We start from the raw sequence: 19863 nt of genomic DNA, 5'->3' as shown, positions 1-19863 counted from the left end.
ATTTTGGAAAGGGCATGAACAACAATGGGGGATCAAAGCAGCCTTGTGAGCCTGAATGAGAAAGAACACCTACCCATCATCCATAAGCCTGTGGCTGAAGAACAGGCTTGGTCGCACTTTCATAGCCAGGAGCAATAGCTCAGAATTGAGAACCACCTAGCCAAGAGGCCGCACTGCTTTCTTTTAGGCTTATGTATATAATGGAGCCCCTAGTCTACCCTTCACCACGTTCAAAAGGACTTATGATAAGCTATTGAATCTAGTTGGTTTGGCCCCTTGTGACACATTAGGAAGACAGGCCATCTGGAAACAGAACACCTGTGGCAGTATACCATGATGCTAATCACTCCATCTGAAATTCTCTGAAACAAAAACCAGCTTTGTTTTCCAAGTTGAAAGCCTTCTTCACACTTCTTTCCCAGCAATCTCCTTTTAAGAGAGAAGGCTGGGATGAGAAGGGCAGGTTCCCCAACAAGTTAAGGTGGGCAGGTTAATTTCATTGTGCAGTATTTTAAAAAACAACCTAATTTACTTGTTTTATAGGCTGGAAAACAGTTTTAAATATTTATACAACTGTGAAATATGCCTCACACTATCAACCCTGCTGGGTCATTTGGCTTAAACACTCAAAGAATTTTTCTTTAATACGGATCCAAGTACATGTTGTTCTGGAAAGTTTTCAATTGGAGCATTTTCATCTCTAGCCAGAATTCAATCGTTTTTCCAATACCATACTTTTCTGCACTTTATCTACTTCAAGAACAATGGAGAACACACGAAGTCCTTCTAAATCTCATTTTATTTATTTTTACAGGTATGGATTATGTGCTGATTTATTTCTCCTGGATACCACCTCCTTTGGAGCATGAGTGGCATTTCTTAGGGGACAGTATCTCAGATAAAAGCTTATGTGAATGGACTGAGATGAATTGCCCTGAATGGACTACTGAATTGCCCTGAAGTGTCTACTGAAAGTGCATCCGCTTTGAAGGGAAGCTCAGATGATATGAAGTTTCATTTCCAAACTCTTATTCCTCCGTCCTATCTACTAAAGCTCTAGGAAGGACTGTACCTTAACTCTTCCACCCAAATAGATAACCAACCAAAGTAAAAAGGGAGCTCTATAGGATATCTTACACATTTCAAAATGCACATTTGATAGTTAAGTATGAACAGATAGATAGCAAAAGCCACTATTTGGGAGAACAAACTAAAACCTGAGTTTTGGGTTTTTTTTTTTTTAATTCTAAATTGCTTTTCTCAAGTTCAGTATCTTATTACATTTAGTTCTTATATTTATAGAAGATCTTATATTTAGGTATTAAATATTATAGTATCTTACATTTATTTAGTTCTCTCTGTAGAACTAAACCAATTAGAAAGAAATTATTATAAGTGTGGTGGTATCTATGGGAATTACTTGAATTAACTGTGACACTTGGAAAAATACTAGAACAAAATCTCTTTAAGAAAAAAATTTGCAGAGGCACCTGGGTGGCTCAGTTGATTGAGCATCTGACTTTGTCTCAGGCCATGATCTCAGTGTTTGTGAGTTCGAGCCCCACATCAGGCTGTGTGCTGACAGCTCAGAGCCTGGAGCCTGCTTCAGATTCTGTGTCTTCCTCTCTCTCTGTCCCAACCCCACACTTCACTCTGTCTCTGAAAAATGAATAAACATTCAAAAATTTTTTTATTAAGGGGCGCCTGGGTGGCTCAGTTGGTTGAGCGTCCAACTTCAGCTCAGGTCATGGTTTCATAGTTCATGAGTTCGAGGCCCACGTCCAGCTCTGTGCTAATAAACAGTTCAGAACCTGGAGCCTGCTTCAGATTCTGTGTATCTCTCTCTCTCTCTCTCTCTCTCCGCCCCTCCCCTGCTCATGCTCTGCCTCTGTCTCTCAAAAGTAAATGTTAAAAAAAATTTGTTAAAAAGTTAAAAAACAAATTTGCAGAACTCCAGAGTATGCAAAGAATCACTGATATGATAAACATGAAACTTTATCAAAACCATATGGAGAAAGATAAAGCAGAGCAAAATATCTTTCCTCATGCCAGGTGCTCATGCCTTTCTCCCCTCACACCTACCTGCACCCCTACCTACATTTTAACCTCTACTTTCTCACATACTAAATAGTTCAAAAAGTAGAAAAACACTCAGATTAAGTATTTACTAATATCTTGCTAAGATCTGACTATTCATCTACCAATGTCACCTGACAGGCAAAGAAAGCAGAAAAAACCTGAACACCACATATGAACCCAGGATCCTTTATCTCACCCAAGTCCTCTTTTTCTCTCTTGCCACCTGTGTGCCCTGTGCCCAAAACATATATCTATCAGTCTCTCTGAGATCCTCTTCCCAGAAGTCCCCTTTGTTATTCCAGATATCTTCCAACACCTGCTCTACCTTGACCACCTACCTTTCTCTACTTACCCCAATGGAAAGTTCTCCCCTAAAAAGGAGCATTCCAAATATTTTGCTTCCAAAGTCTATATTTAACAGTATTTGAGACCTTAAAAACTTTCTGGTATGTATATGTGCAAATTCCACAGGACACAGTATCATTTCTGCAGGCCATGGGCTATAGAAAACCTTCACCAGGCAAAAATGCAGGTTGGCACAAAATTTTTCTGAACTTGAAACAAAATATTGTTGGCAAGGTACATAATCATGGGAGAAATTTCCTTGAAAGAAATATTATCCCAAACTAATTAGCAACCTGGCAAGAAACAGCAAGCAGTATCCAATGCTTATTTCATCAATAACCCCAACAACAGACACACAGACCTATGTGTCAGATTTGTGGACAGCACCCTGCCAAGAAGACAGCATAATCCTTACCAAGTGAGCTTATGACAGAAAGTCATCTCATGACTTAAAACAGTTAACAGAAAGTAAGTGAAGAATAAAAGGAAGAAGAAGAAAATGGATTATTTTAGCGAGGAGAAGTAATACTCTACAGATCCAATTAGAGTTTTGTGAGAAAAGGGTATGGGATATTAGTAAACAACAGGCTATGTGTGGTATCTTGGTTAAACCCCGTATTTGAATGTATATGTCGAAAAATCTGGTACGTGTACAATACAATCAAGGAGGGAGGGGTTTAATATTTTTAATATTATTTCCTATTCTATCTTGGCAGATAATTATAACTACAATTAACTAGGATATCAGAGATATGTTTCAGTGAGCACTCAGGGTCTTAGCTATCCAAACTTACTGAAACTTACAGTATCCAAACTTACTGACCAAGTATAAACTGATAAAGACCTGAAAATAAATTTAAATCATCCATATGTTAAATCCCACCATTTTTCTTGTCCTACCTACTACAACCACCACTGATGACACATCAAAGACATACCAACAAGACCAGAGGGGCAGACCGGAAGATTTAATTTAAAGCTCATCTTCAAAATATTTCTAAACTTCTTCTAAGATGTTAGCTTGTATAGTGATTGCATTTCGTCATCATCCTGAAACAACGAAAACAGACACTCCCCTGGCTCTCCATGTGTGGTGCAGCTGTTCTCGGGGCTCGTGTTTGGAGCAAGCTTGCATCACAGCTCTGTGAGGGGGACACAGGATGGCCTCATGGGCTGCAAGGAAGATATCTGGGTCCACAGACTTGGCCATTACCTTTGTCAGGGAAAGCCCTTCTGCTCTCATAAAGGAATTAAAATATATGAATATTCTGAGAGCAAGTTAATTCATTTAATTGCACTGAATCCAGAAATTCCAAGATTTTTAAATAAGCTTCCATTTTCCATATCATTACATAATTATCTCACATTTTGAAATGACATAATCTAATTAATGCATCTTTGAATCAGGCTTTTGTAAAATAGATGCGGTAATGGTAGAGACTTTACCTTAGTAAACTCACAAGCTGATTGCTAAATATAAGCCAAAATTAAAGAAAAAAATTCATAAAATTTCAATTCCAAAGTCACCATAAAACACATGAAGTTAAACTGCCACTGAATGGCAACTAGAATTACTTTGAGGAAGGAATTGTTTTTAAATACACACACTAACTATATACCTATTCTCAGAACATCAGATAATCTGAGCTCTGAGAAAAGATAGTGAGAGATAGCAACTGTATTTAGTAACTATTAATAAACTGTTCTGAATCTTCTTCCTCCTAATGTGACATACAGAGCTGCTAGCTAGGCTATGCTGAGAAACTTCTTGAGAAAATGCAATTCCAAGAGTGAGATAGTACCTACCATGTTCCCTGTTGTTGAACTATTGGCTCTAGAGGCTAGAAATCAAGCATTTGCTTTGAGCAAAATACCTTAAGCTGACTGCTGAAGCTTAAGGGACATAAGGAGATCTTCAACAGGCTCCTCAATATTCCTGTCATCTTTTCCATACTTTAATATTTCTTATTGCCCATTAGAGCCCAAAAAGAGAATTTCCTCAAAGCTACAGAAGACATGTTGGGGTACCAGAGAGATAAGATAATTAAGAAGGTCAATATAATTGACCTCCCCTAATTAACCAGTCAATCCACATCAATGATTTTGGTTCCTTCTTTAACCTCAAGCCCACATCAGACCTGTAACACACAAAAACATTCTTCTACCCACACAGACCTTGTTTTATTCACCAGTGTATCCCCAGGACCCAGCATAATGCCTAACTCACAGCAGGAACTCAAGAAATATTTGTTGACTGAGATACCTGGGGGGCTGAGTCGGTTCAACTTTTGATTTCAACTCAAGTCATGATCTCACAGTTGGTAAGACTGAGCCCTGCTTGGGGCTCTGCACTGACAGTAAAGACCCTGCTTAGGATTCTCTCTTTGCCCCTCTCTCTGCTCTTCCCCCACTCATGCACACATGCGCATATGCGCACATGCACAATCCAACCAGGACTGGAAACTGAGTCTATCTAACTACAAAGCCCATGTTCCTAATATATCTATATTTATTATTCTTTTTTACTTCATTTTCAATGATTACTACATCTTGCCTATTTAGAAAGAGGATGGACCCTCAAGAGCTGAAGGGATTTAATCAAGAGCAATAGTATATACCACTGTGTATAAAAACAGCTGATCCCAAAATAGCTTGCGGACATGGGCCCCTGACATAATTTTCTCTCTCTTCTCAAGACAAATAAACATTTAAAAAATACAACATTTGCTGAATGATAGCATTTCCCTAAATGTCTAATATATAGCAACCAGTATTTATTTAGTGCTTACTGTATTCCAAGGACTGTGCTGATGCCTTCATATACAAGGTTTCCAAATAAAAATAAATGACACCCAACTAAATTTGAATTTCAGATAAACAAGTAATTTTTTCATATAAGTATACCTCCTACAATATTTGGAACATATGTATACTAAAATATTATCATTGTTTATCTGAACTTCAAATTTAACTGGACATCCTGTATTTTAATGTGTTACATCTGGAAACACTACTTGTGTATCTTCTTCCCTCATTTAATCCTGACAACAACCCTATGAGATAGGTACTATTGCTACTCCCATTTTATAGAATACAAAACTGAGGTTCAGAGAAATAGAGACATTTGCCTTATTTTGTAACATCAAAAATTGTAATGCCCACACACTTCGAAGTAGGCATTTCACTTTAAGCAACTGATCATACAGGTGTTCAAAGATGGATGTACAATGATGTTTACTGCAGTATTATGTTATAAACTATCAATGCCCATCAATAACGATTAGACAGATGTGCCACGGTACATGTATTTAATTATGGCCCATCTACTCAATGGAAGGAATACAATTCAGCCACTGAGAAGATAGGTTGCATGTGTAATATAAAATATCCTCTAAGTTACATTATTAGGTTAAAAATAAGCACGTTCAGGACACTACATATGCATGGTAAGATTCTAACTGGTTCAAAGCAAGGATATACCTACATAACCTCTATTCTTAAATACATGGAAAATTTCTTAAAAGAAATGCAAGAAATCATTCAGTGATTGCCACTAGAGAAAGAAAATGAAGAGGAAAATTGGAATGGAAGGGAGACTTCACTTTATGGTATACTTTTGTGTACAATTTGAATTTTTGGCATTACATAGATTGGTATTTAAAGGTCAATTGGGGAGGAAAAAATTATAAGAAAACTCTTCCAAGGCCACATGTAAGTGGCAGAGCCAGGACTGGAACCCGAGTCTATCTAACTACAAAGCCCATGTTCCTAATATATCTATATTTATTATTCTTTTTTACCTCATTTTCAATGATTACTACATCTTGCCTATTTAGAAAGTGGATGGACCCTAAACAGCAGAAGAGAGTTGATCAAGAACAATAGTACAGGGGTGCCTGGGTGGCTCAGTCGGTTGAGTGTCCGACTTAGTCTCAGGTCGTGATCTCATGGTTCGTGGGTTCGAGCCCCGTGTCAGGCTCTGTGCTGAGAGCTCTTGGCCTAGAGCCTGCTTCAGATTCTGTGTCTCCCTCTCTCTGCTCCTCCCCTGCTCACACTGCTGTCAGAGCCACAGGAGAGTAAGACATAAAGCTTGGCCCTGATCCTATAACAGACTGGTGAACAGGATCTCATTACATTGAGAAGGAGCCTAATATTTGTATCTTTGGAATCTATTTATTTTGAAAAATGCAGATGTTTCCCTTCTTTTCCTCCCTTCTTATTCACACAGTGCTTATGCTGAGGCAGAGCCACACAGGGAGGTCTGAGATCAGCTGCTGAAGAGGTTTGCATACCAATTTGCCCAGGGGGAAGGGTGGGAGGAAGGAGAGATGATAAAAGATACAGTCCTTCAGCATGGATAAATCAGTTCAGTGATTTGCTGAGAAAAAGTAATCAATTTTATAGATGTCCTGCCTAATTTATATAAATCTTTGCAGCTTCTATTGTGCATTATGTGGATGCAGAAACAGACACACAATTTAGCCTTCCTATTCTCAAAAGAAAATAATCAATTCACTAAGTTTCACCTGAACAATCAGCCTACTGAGAGTTGTACAGAAAGTGTATTCTCTTTGATCATTTCCCTAAACTGAAACTTGTCCTGAATCAGCCTCCTAAGATCCTGTCTTCTGTAAATTCTTAGTAGGATTCTATTAACAGATGCCTAAGAGATGATGAGACCACAAGAAAGTCAGAAGAAAACTGTTTCAAGGAAGATGATTACAATCTTCTCTCACATATGAATGCTGAAGGAAATGCCTTAGATTGGCCATGGAGAAAACAGAGCTGTTTAGGTCTAGTCTGATTTCTGGGCAGCAGCTTCAGAAGGAGATCTGTGTGCAAGAAGTTTATAGGCAAGTTCTCTTGGCACTGACACCTGGGAGAGAGTGAGGGAGACAGTTGGGCAGAGGGAGGAGTTGGACTATTGATACAGTCACAACAAAGGTTTAGCCAACTTCATGGGGAGCTCTGGAGCTTCAGAGCTGGATCAAGGGGGCCAGATTATACCTTGGCATTGTTCACTCAATGGATGAAGTGTGACTTCAGCAAGAAGGGGTGACCTTGAACAAAACAGTTCTCCTCAACCAATGGCAATTCCCAGAGGGGCCTGACAGTTGAGAGTTGTATGTAGGCAGCACTCCTGATAGCTGGGGAAATGTGCTCTGCAGTCTGGAAGGGGGCTATGGGTGGCACAGCAGAGCAACCCCTACAAACTGAGAGCCCACTTCCCAATTTTACTATTGACATGCTCTTGCAATTAGATTACTTTTCCATTCTAATCTATTTCAATTTCTAACAACTCCAATTTCAATTCTGTAAAGTCAATATGAGCAGCTGCCATGAGTCTTTGTGCTCCCTACTCCATCTTATAACTTTTGGAGGAAAAGTCTGTAAAACTTTGGATTGCCCAATTCACTACAATGATTAGTAAATGAAGTTGAAAGATAAATTTTTAGTAGTTTGCTATTAAAAAATACTGTACTGATAACCACTTACTACCCAAATATCTTAGAGTGTCTATAGGAAAAAAAATCACCATTCCTAAAATATTCCTCATATGAAGAACACATTTTGGTGGAAAAAAAAAAAAAAAAAAAAACAAGCTATTACCTTAGTCTGAGTAGATCAACCACTCTCTTCATCTAAGTTGCCGCACCTTATTTTGAGAAATCAGAGAATATGCTCTGACCCAGATCAGTAGTGAATAACAGCAACTCTTTTTGAAAACACCCCAAAAAAAGACAGTTCCCAATGGAGGAGAATGACACCTGAATATCTTGGTTCCAGGATTAAAAGCCTGTATTATGCTTTCCATTGCAATTATTAAAAAAACAAAAACAAAAACAAAAACAAAAAACTTTAATTTTTATTTATTTAGAGAGAAAGAGAGCATGCGCGTGAGCAAAGGAGGGGCGGGGGGGTGAAGAGAGAATCCCAAGCAAGCTCTGTGCTGTCAGCACAGAGCCCGATGTGGAACTCAGTCTCACGAACCATGAGATCATGACCTGAGCCGAGATCAAGAGCAGACAGTTAACTGACTGAGCCACCCAGGCACCCCTCACGTTGCTATTTTTTTAAGGTTTGTTTATTTTAGAGAGAGTGTGTGTAAACACAGAGAAAAAGTGAGAGAAACCCAAGAAGGCTCTGCACTGTCAGCATGGAGCCTGACAAAGGGCTCAAACTCACTAACACGAGATCGTGACCTGAGCTGAAACCAAGAGTCAGATGTTCAACCAACTAAGTCACTCAGGTGCCCCCCTCATTGCTATTCTTGATCAATTTTCCTATATAGAGAAAGGTTAAGAAATAACCAAATGTCTATTAAGCCAGAAAAGAAATATTAGCTGGTTAACATGCCAAGTAATAACACATGACATACCAATGAGGATAAAGCAGTGGTGTCTCTAGTGTGATTTTATTTGCTCTTGTCAGAGAACCTAGTATTTCTGGAAATAGTAATCCTGATTTTGTGGCACAAAGTACTACTATGGATATTAGTGGAAGATCATGAGTTCATTTACTTACTAGAATTATAGTCACAGTAAGTCCTACACACTTTTTAAGAAAGTTTTTAAGTAGTTAGTAATGTTTATCATTTTGAGTTTCTCAGCAATAGGATGGATGTAGGTAAAATTCTTAATTAGATCACCACTCAGTAGCATGTGAAGTATCATCTCCCTTCATTAATGAATTCAAAACTGCCCCATATCTGCAAAATGAATACTCTGAGTCAGGGGCTGAGTGTCAGAGCTACAAGTGGAACTAGATACAAACCATGGTTATAAAGGAATCTACAGACTAGTGGGAAATATAACTCTAGCCCTTAAATAACATTAGTTAAATTATCTTTGCCTTCTGATACCTGGAGCATGTGGATATTGTTTTAGTCAGGAATGAAGAATACCTGTACTCCAGAACAATGATCTCAGGAGTAGACTGTTTGCCATACAGCTGTCATCAAAGCCCAGCAAGAAAACTGACAGACCAGAGAAATTGTCTAATAAAGTATATATCAACTTTCATTCCTCAAGATATTCCCAGATTTGTCCCCTTATATAGTGAGCTCATCAGAAAAATATATGCCTGGACTGTATTATTCTAGTCCCTCTAGACTTGACTTTTCATGACTTAACATCATGCCAACAGATTTCAGTCGGGATTTACTCATGGTCATGAGTAAAATATCTCTACTTTTTGAGGATTCAACCATTATGTCATTCATATTCCTCTCAAGATTAGGATAAATTTTATTGCTCCCAATTACTAGAATACTTCTTTTCATTAGGTCATCAGTTTCGTACCCCAGACCATTAGGAAGAGAGACAAATTCAAGGTAATGTTTCAAATTCATGAATGACAAATCCTAATGAATTGTTTAAACAAACACTTGGGCACATTATAGTAAAGACCCTATCCTTTGAAGATGGCATTCTTAAAAGGGAGAATCATGACCTCCTATTTATGAAAGGAACAATGTAACACAGTAGGAAGTCTGTGTCGGGGCGCCTGGGTGGCTCAGTCGGTTAAGCGGCTGACTTCAGCTCAGGTCATGATCTCACGGTCCGTGAGTTCGAGCCCCGCGTCGGGCTCTGTGCTGACAGCTCAGAGCCTGGAGCCTGTTTCAGATTCTGTGTCTCCCTCTCTCTGACCACCCCCCCGCCCCGTTCATGCTCTGTCTCTCTCTGTCTCAAAAATAAATAAAAACGTTAAAAAGAAAAATTAAAAAAAAAAAAAAAGAAAGAAAGTCTGTGTCATTAGAATCAGAAGACATGGAGAACTGATCCCATTCACAATTGCACCAAGAAGCATAAAATACCTAGGAATAAATCTAACCAAAGATGTAAAAGATCTGTATGCTTAAAATTATAGAAAGCTTATGAAGGAAATTGAAGAAGATATAAAGAAATGGAAAGACATTCCCTGCTCATGGATTGGAAGAATAAATATTGTCAAAATGTCAATACTACCCAAAGCTATCTACAATTCAATGCAATCCCAATCAAAATTGCACCAGCATTCTTCTCGAAACTAGAACAAGCAATCCTAAAATTCATATGGAACCACAAAAGGCCCCGAATAGCCAAAGTAATTTTGAAGAAGAAGACCAAAGCAGGAGGCATCACAATCCCAGACTTTAGCCTCTACTCCAAAGCTCTCATCATCAAGACAGCATGGTATTGGCACAAAAACAGACACATAGACCATTGGAATAGAATAGAAACCCCAGAATTAGACCCACAAACGTATGGCCAACTCATCTTTGACAAAGCAGGAAAGAACACCCAATGGAAAAAAGACAGTCTCTTTAACAAATGGTGCTGGGAGAACTGGACAGCAACATGCAGAAGGTTGAAACTAGACCACTTTCTCACACCATTCACAAAAATAAACTCAAAATGGATAAAGGACCTGAATGTGAGACAGGAAACCAACAAAACCCTAGAGGAGAAAGCAGGAAAAGACCTCTCTGACCTCAGCCGTAGCAATCTCTTACTCGGCACATCCCCAAAGGCAAGGGAATTAAAAGCAAAAGTGAATTACTGGGACCTTATGAAGATAAAAAGCTTCTGCACAGCAAAGGAAACAACCAACAAAACTAAAAGGCAACCAACGGAATGGGAAAAGATATTTGCAAATGACATATCGGACAAAGGGCTAGTATCCAAAATCTATATAGAGCTCACCAAACTCCACACCCGAAAAACAAATAACCCAGTGAAGAAATGGGCAGAAAACATGAATAGACACTTCTCTAAAGAAGACATCCGGATGGCCAACAGGCACATGAAAAGATGTTCAACGTCACTCCTCATCAGGAAAATACAAATCAAAACCACACTCAGATATCACCTCACGCCAGTCAGAGTGGCCAAAATGAACAAATCAGGAGACTATAGATGCTGGAGAGGATGTGGAGAAACGGGAACCCTCTTGCACTGTTGGTGGCAATGCAAATTGGTGCAGCCGCTCTGGAAAGCAGTGTGGAGGTTCCTCAGAAAATTAAAAATAGACCTACCCTATGACCCAGCAATAGCACTGCTAGGAATTTACCCAAGGGATACAGGAGTACTGATCCATAGGGGCACTTGTACCCTAATGTTTATAGCAGCACTCTCAACAATAGCCAAATTATGGAAAGAGCCTAAATGTCCATCAACTGATGAATGGATAAAGAAATTGTGGTTTATATACACAATGGAGTACTACGTGGCAATGAGAAAGAATGAAATATGGCCCTTTGTAGCAACATGGATGGAACTGGAGAGTGTTATGCTAAGTGAAATAAGCCATACAGAGAAAGACAGATACCATATGGTTTCACTCTTATGTGGATTCTGAGAAACTTAACAGAAACCCATGGGGGAGTGGAAGGGAAAAAAAAAGAGGTTAGAGTGGGAGAGAGCCAAAGCATAAGAAACTCTTAAAAACTGAGAACAAACTGAGGGTTGATGGGGGGTGGGAGGGAGGGGAGGGTGGGGATGGGTAATGAAGAGGGCACCTTTTGGGATGAGCACTGGGTGTTCTATGGAAACCAATTTGACAATAAATTTCATATATTGAAAAAAAAAAAGAATCAGAAGACATGGACTTGGGTCCAAGTTCCCCACGCATCAGCCATGTGACTTGGCCAAGAGGTTGACCCAAATTCCAATTCCCCACTATGATCTACATTAATTAGTTCAGCCAACCCTCAGAATGCCTCTTATTCCTAAGACTAAGGTCTTTAAAATAGGATAAACTCATCTGACATTTCAACACCTATCAAGATATCTATGAATGTCATGTAAGACACATTTATGAAAGCATTTTGTAAATTATAAAATTATATATAAAGTACTGTGACTACTTTTTATTATTATGAAGTATCTCCTTATAAGGATGGTACAATCTGATTTTTACTTCAAGTCTTCAAAAGAGCAATCTATATTCAATACGTCCACTTTGTGACTGCCCATGTTTTCTCCAATTAGGATTCTGTCTCCATCCCTCCAACTCCAGCCTCTCTTCATACTGCTAAATCCAAGGATCAGTTCTCAGCCTTACTTTACTCAGCATTAGCTACACCCTCCAGCTTCAAACACTTTATTTGTTTTAAATCCAGAGCACCACATTTCCTTGATTGTGCTCTTACTTCCTCAGACATTTTTTCTCAAATCTTCACCCAGCCTTTTCCACCCTTATTACATTTTCAATTCTTAAAGCATCCCAGAACTTCTCCCTTTACTATCTAGTGTCTGGACTCTCACCCTAAGTGGCCAGATGACTTTCACATAGATTTTCAGACCTCTCCACTAAGTTTCAACCACCCATTCTATACCTCTTCAGAATGACTAAAATCTCAATAGAATTCTAGTCTCCCAGTCCAGTCAAAAAACAAAATAAAAGACTATCACAATAGCATGTTCCTTCCCAGTCTTCCTCATCCTGGAACCTCAGCCAAGAACCATGGACTTCTGATTTCTCTTTTCACACACACCCAAAATGGCAGCACTCTTATTGGCTCTACCCTCAAAATACACTTCAACCTTTGTTTTTTTTTTTTAATATGAAATTTATTGTCAAATTGGTTTCCAACCTTTGGATATTAGATGATATTAAGAGAGTATCATGGTTAAATATATTTTAGGCCCTATCTTTTCAAGACAAATGCTAAAGTAATTACTGGTAATGTGATGTGACATAACAGGATTTGCTTTTAAAATATCCCAGAAAATAAAAAGTGAGAATGGATACAAAAATGGAAGAAAGTTGGTAACTGCAGCTGATTAATACATAGATAATAATTCATTATACTGTTCTATTTTCATGTGTTTGAAAATCCCTAAGATTTATTTCTATTTTTTATATCCTGCATTGCTACCACCACGTCTGTGGAATCATCTCACCTGGACAACAGTAAGAAACTCTTAATTTGTTATCCTAATTTTGTTCTTGCCCCTTTCTGTAGTCCACTGTCCACACAGCATCCAGGAAAATCTTTTTGTCATTCCATGCTATTCTCCTGCCTAAAACCCTCCCATAGCTTCTCATTACATTGAGTATAAGATTAGAATTCCCCAACATGACCACCAAGAATTGGCTCTTGCAAACCCCTCAGAACTTACCTTTATCACAAAACTTTAGCCACGGTATGTATCTTAGTATCAAGTTCATTTCACTTTGAAGCTTTTATATTTGTTCCTTTTACCGAAGATTTTGGCATGGCTTTCTCACTCTCAAATCTCATCTACCCAAGAGGTCTTCTCAGGCCACCTTATTTGAAATCACTTCCTCATTTTTAATCTCTATTATATTATCCTTTTTATTTTCTTTGTTACAACCACCTGAAATCATATTATTTGCTTATATTTTATCATTTGTCTTCTCCACTTATAGTAGGCCCCTTAGGGCAGGGATTTTTCTGTCCTGCTCATTTCTGTATCCCCAATATTTAGGACAGTGCTGGCTCCATATATATTTATTGAATGAATACTTGAATGGACTAGCTTTTTACATGGCCATTCATGCTGCATACTTAGCATATGTAGCTCTGGGGCTGAAGTGAGTAATAGTTCCAGATGGCTACACCTGTTGGGGAGGCCTTAAGAAAGTAGCCCTAGCAGAGGTAACTGCAGGATATAGAAAGAGGGCAAGGAAAGGATGAATCATTTCAGGCAAACGATAACAGCTTAGAGAATAATAGCCTTATTCATTTTCCTCAAAATGTTAACTTTCAACTTGTATTTCAGATGGCTATACAGCAAGATGTGCATCCCAAAGGGATGCCAACTTTTTTCACGTCTTTGAATTTCCAATTCCTTATCATTATCTATGTCATGAATGTATGTTGCTGGTTGGAAGAATAAACGGATCTCTGACTTTAACAAATACTGAGCAGCTACTATACATCAGGCAGTGGGCATAAACACTGTGTAGTTCCTGGTCTGAAGAGGCTCACAGCCAATGGGAAGCCTAAAGTGAACTAAGTATTAAAATTCTTGGTTAACTCTAGCCTGTTGGAGGACAAAAGGAATACTCATTGCCTACCTGCCTGACATGGATATTGGAGAGATTTCCAGAAATGATTAACACAGGAGCTAAACCCCGTTGAATTAAAAAAAAAAAAAAAAGGAGAAGAGAAAAGCAAAATGCAGATTTAAGAAAGGCAAGTAGTTTTGTGTGATTATAGGCAATGGTAGAGAGGCAAACTGGAAAAAAAAAAACATGATGGCAATAGGTGCTTTCATGGTAAGAAATGGGTAGGAGAGTTACTAAGGAGTTTTTAACAAGAATATCTTTTCAAAGATAACAAATACTTGGAGACTAAAGAACATCCTACTAAAGAATGAATGGGCTAATCAAGAAATTAAAGAGGAAATTAAAAAGTATATCGAAGCCAATGAAAATGACAACACCACAGCCCAAAAACTCTGGGATGCAGCAAAGGCAGTCATAACAGGAAAGTATATAACAACTCAGGCCTTCCTAAAGAAGGAAGAAAGGTCTCAGATACACAACCTAACTTTACACCTTAAAGATCTGGAAAAAGAACAACAAGTAAAACCCAAACCCATCAGAAGACAGGAAATAATGAAGATTAGAGCAGAAATCAATGCTAACGAAACCAAAAAAAAAAAAAAAAAACAAACAGTGAAACCAGAAGCTAGTTCTTTGAAAGAATTAGCAAAATTGATAAACCACTAGCCAGTTTGATCAAAAACAAAAAGTAAAGGACCCAAATAAATAAAATCAAGAATGAAAGAGGAGAGATCACAACCAACACAGCAGAAATACAAACAATAATAAGAGAATATTATAAGCAATTATATGCCAATATAATGGGCAATCTGGAAAAAATGGACAAATTCCTAGAAACATATAAACAAACAAAACTGAAACAGGAAGAAATAGAAAATTTGAACACACCCATAACCAGTAAGGAAATTGAATTATTAATCAAAAATCTGCCAAAAAACGAGTCCAGGGCCAGACAGCTTTCCAGGGGAATTCTAACAAACATTTAAGGAAGAGTTACACCTATTCTCTTGAAGCTGTTCCAGAAAACTTGAAATGGAAGGAAAACTTCCAAACTCTTTCTATGAAGCCAGCATTACCTTGATTCCAAAACCAGAGACCCCACTAAAAAGGAGAACTATAGACCAATTTCCCTGATGAACATGGACGCAAAAATCCTCAACAAGGTATTAGCCAACCAGATCCAACAATACATTAAAAAAAATATTCACCACGACCAAGTGAGATTTATACCTAGGATGCAGGGCTGGTTCAATATCCATAAAACAATCAATGTGATTCATCACATCAATAAAAGACAAGAACCACATGATCCTTTCAACAGATGCAGAGAAAGCATTTGACAAAATACAGCATCCTTTCTTGATAAAAAAAAAACCCTCAACAAAGTAGGGATAGATAGAACATACATCAACATCATGAGGCCATATATGAAAGGCCTACAGCTAATATCATCCTCAATGGAGAAAAATTGAGAGCCTTTCCCCTACAGTCAGGAACAAGACAAGGATGTGCGATCTCACAATTACTATTTAACAAAGTATTGGGAATCTTAGCCTCAGCAAGCAGACAACACAAAGAAATAAAATGGATCCAAATCAGCCAGGAGGAAGTCAAACTTTTACTCTTCGCAGAAGACATGATACTCTATATGGAAAACCCAAAAGATTCCACCAAAAAATGGCTAGAACTGATCCATGAATTCAGCAAAGTCACAGGATATAAAATCAATGCATAGAAATCGGCTGCATTCCTATACACCAATAATGAAACAGAAAGAGAAATCAAGGAATCGATCCCATTTACAACTGCACCAAAAGCCATAAAATACCTAGGAATAAATCTAACCAAAGAGGTGAAAAATCTATACACTGAAAACTATAGAGAGCTTATGAAAGAAACTGAAGAAGACACACACACAAAATGGAAAAATATTCCACGCTCCTGGATAGGAAGAACAAATATTGTAAAATGTCAATACTACCCAAACCAATCTACATATTCAATGCAATCCCTATCAAAATAACACCAGCATTCTTCACAGAGCTAGAGCAAACAATCCTAAAACTTGTATGGAACCAGAAAAGACCCTGAATAGCCAAAGCAATCTTGAAAAAGAAAACCAAAGCAGAAGTCATCACAATCCCGGACTTCAAGCTGTTATTACAAAGCTGTAATCATCAAGACAGTATGGTACTGGCACAAAAATAGACACTCAGATCAATGGAACAGAATGGAGAACCCAGAACAGGACCCACAAACGTATGGCCAACTAATCTTTGACAAAGCAGCAAAGAATATCCAATGGAATAAAGACAGTCTCTCCAGCAAGTGGTGCTGGGAAAACTGGACAGCGACATGCAGAAGAATGAACCTGTACCATTTTCTTACACCATACACAAAAATAAACTCAAAATGGATGAAAGACCTAAATTTAAGACAGGAAGCCATCAAAATCCTCGAGGAGAAAGCAGGCAAAAACCTCTTCGACCGTGGCTTCATCAACTCCTTACTCGACATGTCTCTGAAGGCAAGGGAAACAAAAGCAAACATGAATTATTGGGACCTCATCAAAATAAAAAGCTTCTCCACAGTGAGGAAACAATCAGCAAAACTAAAAGGCAACCGACAGAATGGGAGAAGATATTTGCAAACGACATATCATATAAAGGGCTAGTATCCAAAATCTATAAAGAACTTATCAAACTCAACACCCAAAAAATAAATCATCCAGTGAAGAAATGGACAAAGACATGAATAGACACCTCTCCAATGAAAACATCCAGATGGCCAACTGACACATGAAAAAATGCTCAACGTCACTCATCATCAGGGAAATACAAATCAACACCACAATGAGATACCACCTCACACCTATCAGAATGGCTAAAATAAACAACTCAGGCAACAACAGATGTTGGCAAGGCTGTGGAGAAAGATCTCTTTCGCACTGCTAGTGGGAATGCAAACTGGTGCAGCCACTCTGCAAAACAGTATGGAGGTTCTTCTAAAAATTAAAAATAGAACTACCCTACAACCCAGCAATTGCACTACTATGTATTTATGCAAGGGATACAGGTGTGCTGTTTCGAAGGGACAAATGCACCCCAAGGTTTACAGCTGCACTATTGACAATAGCCAAAGTATGGAAAAGTCCAAATGTCCATTGATGGACAAGTGGATAAAGAAGACTTGGTGTTTGTGTGCGTTGTGTGTGTTGTGTGTGTGTGTGTGTGTCTACACACACACACACACACACAACACACACACACATACATATACATACAATGGAGTATTACTCAGCAATCAAAAAGAATAAAACTTTGCCATTTGCAACTATATGGATGCAACTAGAGTTTATTATGCTAAGTGAAATTAGCCAGTAGAGAAAGACAAATACCATATGACTTCACTCATATGGAGAATTTAAGATACAAAACAAATGAACATAAGCAAAGGGAAGCAAAAATAATATAAAAACAAGGAAGGGGACAAAACATAAGAGACTCTTAAATACAAACTGAGGGTTGCTGGAGGGGCTGTGGTGGTGGGATAGGTTCAATGGGTTAGTGGCATTAGGGGGGACACTTTTGGGGATGAGCACTGGGTGTTGTATGGAAACCAATTTGACAATAAATTATATTTAAAAATAAATAAATATTTAATAAAATAAACTATATTCTCAAACAGAAAACACAAAATAATGCTATATACCAAAAATAGGCAATAAATATAAATAGTAAGTCACTGAAAGGAAAAATACAGTTACTAAATATTAAAAAAATAATCACCTTCCGTAGAAACCAATGAATTTTTAAAACAGCAATATACCTGTTTATTCTTATCCAGTTGGCCTACATTTTCTAAAAAATAATGCTCAAAGTTGTGATGATATTGTGGAAAAAACACTCATTTGTTCAAGTGGAGGATAAATGGGCTCAAACTTCCTTGAAAGTAATTTAACAATATGCATTAAGAATCTTTTTAAAAAGGCAATGTAGTTCCCTAGAAATATAGACTAAAGAAATAGAGATGCATATGAAATTTATGTTCAAAGATGTTTCTCTGAGTTATTAAAACAAGAAAATTAGAAACAAACTAACAACAGGGGAATAATCAATGCATCTATTATTCAGCTATTAAAAATGTTTTTTAAAAAAACTTTAAATGCCATATAGGAGTTGACATGTCAATAAGAGTAGAATACAAATTGTATATGTTGCATGAGTTTTTGTATATGTGCATATTTGCAAACACCAAACAAATACAACAGTAAGGGATAATACTTTTCTCTAAAAAATAGAAATTTTTACTATTTTAGATTTCTTACATTTTTTAATGTTTATTTTTGAGAGAGACAGAGGGAGAGAGAGAGAGATGGAGTGCAAATCGGGGAAGGGGCAGAGACAGAGTGGAAGACACAGAATCCGAAGTAGGCTCCAGGCTCTGAGCTGTCAGCACACAGCCCAAAGCAGGGCTCAAACTCATGAACCACAAGATCATGACCTGAGCTGAAGTCAGACACTTAACCGACTAAGCCACCCAGTCACCCTAGATTCTTTACATTTTTAATTAATTTTAGTTAAATACTCAGCTTTTCAAAGGAAGTCTCCTCTGACCCCTAGACTAGGCTAAGTACCTGTCTTCAGTACTTCCATGGCAGTCCATAACACCCCCATCATCATACATATCATATTGAAACCATTCACTTACTTATGTCCCTCCTCCACAAATTGTGAATCCATACAACAAGCAATGGCATGTTAATTATCTTTGGTACATTGAAGGTACTCAGTATTTGGGGAACTAAGGCAAACCTATGCATTCTTCTTTGGTTCACAACAGCCATGTGTCTGGCTTTAAGAGTACCAGAATAATAATTCAACTGCCTTCAACAAGATTGTTGAGCCCCATAAGTGTTTCCAATTCAAGCCATTAGGTTTTGAGTGTAAACAGAACTGCAACACTCTTTTCTGCCCCAACCAGACACATGAGCTAGAGCTCCCAAATGAATCCACTATTTCTGGACCCTGAAGGCCTAAGGTAAACTTGGCTTTTGGTGAAGGCCCTTACACATCCACTACCCCATGCTCTATGGACCATAATTTTGTAAGTCCCTGGAACAGCTGAGAGCTTTGGGTTGAGGATTGATGTACCAAATGGTGTCTCCACTTCTCACATTTTAGAGGTAAGGGAAGATGAGAAGGCCCTTCTAATACAAGCCCTTTATTTCTCTCTACCATTACATAAGTAAAGTCTCTAGAATTTTCTGATTCCTGCATATAGCTAGACGATGCCTTTTAGCCTGGAGCAGACTCCAGTGTACTCCATTGTGTACTCCAATGTACTCAGGATAAAGTTTTTCTCCTTCAGAGCAACGACAGGCTGGCCTCACTCCCTGCCAAGTCCTCTATGCGTTCCAGC

The 19863-nt window shown here is 38.1% G+C and overlaps 1 protein-coding gene across 7 annotated transcripts in view; it reads right to left on the bottom strand.

The window, feature by feature from the left end:
* ATP8B4 (ATPase phospholipid transporting 8B4 (putative)) overlaps positions 1–19863 on the bottom strand; it is a 253329-nt gene that overhangs the window by 126597 nt on the left and 106869 nt on the right. The window lies entirely within an intron of this gene.

The sequence above is a fragment of the Panthera pardus genome, unplaced genomic scaffold (genome assembly GCF_024362965.1).
Source record: "Panthera pardus isolate Hobbes unplaced genomic scaffold, ASM2436296v1 HiC_scaffold_24, whole genome shotgun sequence".
In the NCBI taxonomy this organism is placed as follows: domain Eukaryota; kingdom Metazoa; phylum Chordata; class Mammalia; order Carnivora; family Felidae; genus Panthera; species Panthera pardus.
Note: the sequence above shows the minus strand (reverse complement) of the source record. Positions and strands in the feature narration are given on the sequence as shown.